The sequence below is a fragment of the Octodon degus genome, unplaced genomic scaffold (genome assembly GCF_000260255.1).
Source record: "Octodon degus isolate 3935 unplaced genomic scaffold, OctDeg1.0 scaffold00007, whole genome shotgun sequence".
Taxonomy (NCBI): Eukaryota; Metazoa; Chordata; class Mammalia; order Rodentia; family Octodontidae; genus Octodon; species Octodon degus.
Genome location: NW_004524583.1, coordinates 26097854 through 26103139, shown reverse-complemented (window position 1 = coordinate 26103139; position 5286 = coordinate 26097854). Strand labels below are relative to the sequence as shown.

The following is a 5286-nucleotide window of genomic DNA, read 5'->3' as shown; positions in this document are numbered from 1 at the left end:
CTCCCAGGGATGCCCTTGCCCAAATCTGTGGAGCCTGTGGACGTGTGACCTTGGAAGGCAAGTGGAAGTCAAGGATGCCCATGAAAATAAAGCTGTTCTGGGTGGACTCAGTCTAATCACAAGGGTCTTTGAAGGTAGAAGAGGTAGGTAGGAGAGGACATCAATGTACAAGGATCAGCACGAGAGGGACTGGACCTGCCACTGCGGGCATTAAAGGTGGGGGTGGGGAGGTGGGGTGGGAATGGTGAGTGGTGGGGGTGGGGAGGTGGGGGAGGTTGTTAGACAAACACTGTGGGCAGCTGCTAGAATCTTTGAAAGGTCATCAAGCAGTTCTCACCCACAGCCTCAGCAGAACGTGGGATCTTCGATCCAATAAAGGCCCTTGTCAGCCCTTCCTGTCTTACACAACTACGGGGTTAAGCCGCGGAGTTTGCTGTAATTTGCTACTGCAGCAACAGAGAACCAGTATTTTCGTGGCATGGCTTTGTGGAATCACAAAAGTTTATCTGAAACGGCAGCATGTATACTAAAAATTGGAGCGACACAGAGAAGATTAGCACGGCCCCTGCGTAAGGATGAAACGCAAATTCGTGAAGCGTTCCACATTGGGGTCGGGGAGATGGCTCAGTAGAATAAGCGCTTGCCTGGAAGCGCAACGGCCTGAGTTCAACCCCCGGATTCCACAAAAACAACAACAACAAAAAACCCCAAAAAACAACCTCCCAGCATTTTAGGCTTGGGAGACAACTCGGTGATCTAAGCGCCTGCCTGGCAAGCACGAGGACCCAGGTTAGATCCCTGGAACCACATGCGGTGCTGGCCCCCCTGCTGAGCTGGCCACGGAAAACTGGGCGTGGGGGTGCACGCCTGTAATCCCAGCACTGGGAAGGCTAAAACAGGATGATCACTAGGAGTGTGAGCTGCATAGTGAGACCCTGTAGCAAACGAATAATTAAAAAAGAGTTTTAAAATAGTAACAAAACAGCAGTTTATTTCATGAGAACGTTAGTTATTATGGAAGGAAGTGTGGGGGTGACCTGTAGCTGGAGGCCCGCAGAAGCTCCACACCCTCAAAGCTCCAGCCATGCGCTCGGGAGGCCGCTGACGCTGACCTGAACCCGACCGCTCAGCGCCCTCCGAAGGTGTTCGCAGGGCGTCCTGCCAGTCGCTCCTGGCTGCCTGTATCTCCTGGTCCTCTCTCCCTTCTCTACCCAGCAGCCCTTCACACATACCTCAGTGCAAGGAATTCTGTATCCTCCCTCCCTCCCACAGGGAATAAAGACTCCATCCCCTAGGAAAATAGAGGTGAAGCCGGTGACATCAGAAGCACAAGGGAAGAATTTGAAAATCATCACTTGGCTTTCAGAGCTTTCTGTGTGTCTCTCTGTCTCTGTCTCTGTCTCTGTCTCTGTCTCTGTCTCTGTCCGTCTCTCTGTCTGTCTCTCTGTCTGTCTCTCTGTCTCTGTCTGTCTGTCTGTCTGTCTGTCTGTCTGTCTGTCTGTCTCTCTCTCTCTTTCTCTCTCTCTCTCTCTCCTCTCTTTTGTTTTTGCTCTGGTTTTTATCAGTATATGCTTGCAATACATAATAAATACACTCCTCCTGGGGAACTGGTACAGAAACAAACCACATCTTCACATTTTCTACTTTCTTTTCCCCTCCTCTCCTGTCTTTCCCATCCCCAGATCTTCCTGTCTCAAAAGGTCTTGCTCTCCTTTTTGTACCATTTATCTTTTATTCTGCTCTTTCAATTATTTATACTTTGGATTTCTTATATAAGAGAACCCACGCTCTTTGTCTGATGTACCTCACCTAGCTTTATGTGCCAGTGTGCATCTGCTTTCCTACAAAATGACTCAAATTAAGTTTCTTGATTCCCATGATAAACCTGCAGGTTTGATTTTTTTGTTTTGTTTTGTTTTGTTTAGGCTACTAGGAAAAGCAGGCAACACAGATTCAGTCCTTGGGACATTTTGACAGAGTGAGAACTATGGTTTCTAGATTTTTTTTTTTGCAAGAGATTTGAACAGTCAGGGAAGGCTGTGTCTCCTTCAGCCTGCTGTGCCTTGTGGCTTCTGTGGCTGGTGGTGGAGAGGCTGGAGTGGATGCTTCTAGGTGGCTGATACCCCATACCACCCTCCTTCGCCAGCCAGGCCGACACCCTCTCCTTCCTCCAGGGCTGTCCCCTGAGCTTCTGAGGTCAGGTCCATGCTAAGCAGAGGGTGATTTGCTCCTGCAGTGGGACAAATGGGCACCCTGCCAATGAATGCTCAAGTGCAGCGTCTCCGCAGCAGCAAGTTGCTGGATAGGGAAGAACTAGAATGGACATTCTAGGCATTGCGCAGTGAACAGCCCTGCACCCCAAGGACAGGCCTGTACCCTGCACCCAGGCAGTTGCGAGTCTGCTGAGGGCCTATGAACACTGTGCCAGGCTGCCTGTCTCTGAAGAAATCAGGTAGTCCATTTCTGTTTGGGGACAGCTCAATTTTTCTGTCTTCTTGTTTTTTTTTTTTTTAATGTATTTGATACAGGGTCTCTCTCAGACTTGGGGTGGTCTTCCTGCTTTCAGCTTCTCCAGTGCTAGGATTAAAGGTGTGCACCACCAAACCCAGTCTCAGTGGCCGGCTCAGTGCGCATGCGGTAAGCAGGCACTCAGTCTGCTGAGCTATCTTGCTGGCCCAATTTTTCTGTCTTCTAGGTAGGAGCACTAAAGGACCTGGTACTGAGCCCATGTCTTTGTTCCTTTTCTCCCTGGAGCCTCCAGCCCCAGAGCCACTGGCAGGATGCTGCTGTGCTGGGCCTGGGGGCCACCAGCTTTGAAGGATATGTCCCTGTCCTGCCTGGAAGCAAAGGACCCCAGCATGCCTTGTCTGGATGCACAACCCCAGTGCGGCCGAGCACAGAAACATGAGAAAAGAGCTCCTGACCTGCCCGAGGCTGCACCAGCTCTGGGATCCCACATCCTGTACTCACTGATGTCCTGGAGGGGCCAGAAAATCCCATGAGGATTATACAAGCAGGGCCAAGAATTCCAACCTGGGAAGCGGTCAGAACTGCTACCCTCCCTCCTGCTCTCCTTTGGCCCACAGCCATGCAGGATCATCCTTGCTGTTGGCCACACTGTGAAGCACATGATCTCTTTTCCTTACTGAGTGGAGAAAGAGGCTCAGCTCTGCCCACTGCTGTGCCCTGGCTCCTGGCGCATTGGGTGACGCAGGACTGGTGCCTTACAATCACTGAAGGAAGGAGGAGCCTTGAGCTGCGGGCTGGCAGGCAGGGCAGCACAGGGCCAGAAGCAATGGCAAGGGCTCTCTATAAAGCTGCTCCTGGGACACATAGCAGCAAGGACATGGCCTTTTAAGAAAGACACACTGCTGTGCAACTCCTGAGTTTCCTTGTTAAATAGGCCTCTTGTTCACTGGCGTGAGGCTTGCAGGTGTGCTCACGGTCATCTGCACAGCACCAGGGCATGGCCTGCACGCCGCAAGCACACGGAGGGGCTGCACAGGGGCTGGAATAACCTGAGGAAGAGTCTTTGCTTAATTTAATCTGAGCCAGGGGAGACTGCACAAGGGCTGATCCTGACCTTTTCCAGGGTCTAACAAATTTGGCCTCCTCCTTAGGAACAGCTGGTCAGGTCAGGCCACATTCTTGGGGTGTGATGTTCACTTGGTTCCTGCCCCTTTTCTGTCTCTCCAGCAAGCCCCAGGGAATGCTAGCTGATTGTAACCCTGGGCTTTTTGTCTGTTCAACATTTTCCTCCCAATTACAAAATGGTGAATTTTCCTCTCTGGGAGAATCTTTTTTTTTTTCTCCCTCTGGGAGAATCTTGAAAGGCAAGAATGATACAGTAGATTCAAGGAAGGTTTTAAACTGCAGGTGAAAATGTAATTACTAATAACTTAAGTTTGCAGACCAAAAATTAGAGAAAAAGAAGGGCTGCAAGGTCAGCCACCATTTTGGCCCTAGCCTTTCAAGGTCAGTGAGGACTCAGGACATGGGAGAACCTGTACGGTAACATCCTGTAACTCACTTGTGTCCCAAATTTTCTAATCAAGGAGAATATGGGGCCACAGAGGAAAGGGATTGATGATGTAGAGTGTGCCTAAGGAGAGTCACATGGAGAGAAAACATTCTCTCAGGCTTTCACAGACAGCAAACTGGTCAAGCAATGGTCGTGACTCATCCACATGGCCGACACCGACAAAGGATCTACAAAATGTGGTACAGGGTTTCAGGATAAATTCTGAGGGGATTTGATTGACATTATCAGATACAAGAGGTACATTTCTTGTTATATAGATCTTGCTTTATCTTGGTTTTAACCATCCAGCAGAAAAACATATTAATGAAGTATGAAAAGTAAAGCCATATTAATAAGCTGAGCTATAAAAGGCTCAAGTCAACAACTTCTGACATTGATAGGCCTACAGATGACCCACTACTATTATGGACCACTGGACTACATTGGATTATTTTGCTGAATTCACACACCTACAATATTTAAAGGGCAATGAAATACCCATCTCTGACAAAACTAAACAAAAAAAGGGGATACAAATGAAGGACCATTTTGTATCTGTATATACAGAATAGTTAGGATAGTTATACAGCTATATTCTATTAATTCAATGAATAGAAAGATTTTTTTAACAGTGTTTGTGGACAGGATATCATGTCTGCATCCTGTACTATGAATAACCACTACAAAGACAACAATATGCAATGTATTAGTTATTGAAATTGTCCTACTAGTCGGTTTTGAAACTGTCTCATTGCTATTTGTTTCTCAAAATTGATTTAAAAAATGAACTTTGGCCTGAGCAGGCTCATTCTTTTAGTTGTTCCTTCAAAGATACATATCGGGCGTGGGCTCTGCGCCAGGTGTCGGACAGCTCAAGCTTCTGTTGTTGCGGGACTCACTCACGGTGGGATCGGAAGTCCACACTGATGGGGCCTAGGAAGGAAGTCTGCAGAGAGCACAAGGACTGCAACAGGGGGACTCGAGCTCCGCAGGCGAGGCACAGATGGCTGAAACTGGAAGGATGGGGAGGATGTCAGATGAAAGGAGCAGCACGGGCCAAGATTCTGGAGCAGGGTCTTCGGGACAAGACAAAAAAGGCCAAGGGAGTGTGTGCACTCTAACCTGAGAGCACAGGAAAGGTTTTTAAAGCCAATAAAAAAATCCCATCTAGTTTTACTGTGTATAGTGCAGCTAGGACTGATGTAGAGGCCTAGCCTGGCACTAGGCATGGCCGCGAGGAAGAGGCGGAGGGTGCACTCGCCGGC

The 5286-nt window shown here is 48.8% G+C and overlaps 1 non-coding gene across 1 annotated transcript; it reads left to right on the top strand.

Moving 5' to 3' along the window:
* The first annotated feature begins 504 nt into the window (after positions 1-504).
* LOC111813401 lies at positions 505-610 on the top strand. The gene has a single exon (XR_002818677.1). It is a non-coding gene; the product is annotated as a U6 spliceosomal RNA (small nuclear RNA).
* Positions 611-5286: the final 4676 nt, after the last annotated feature.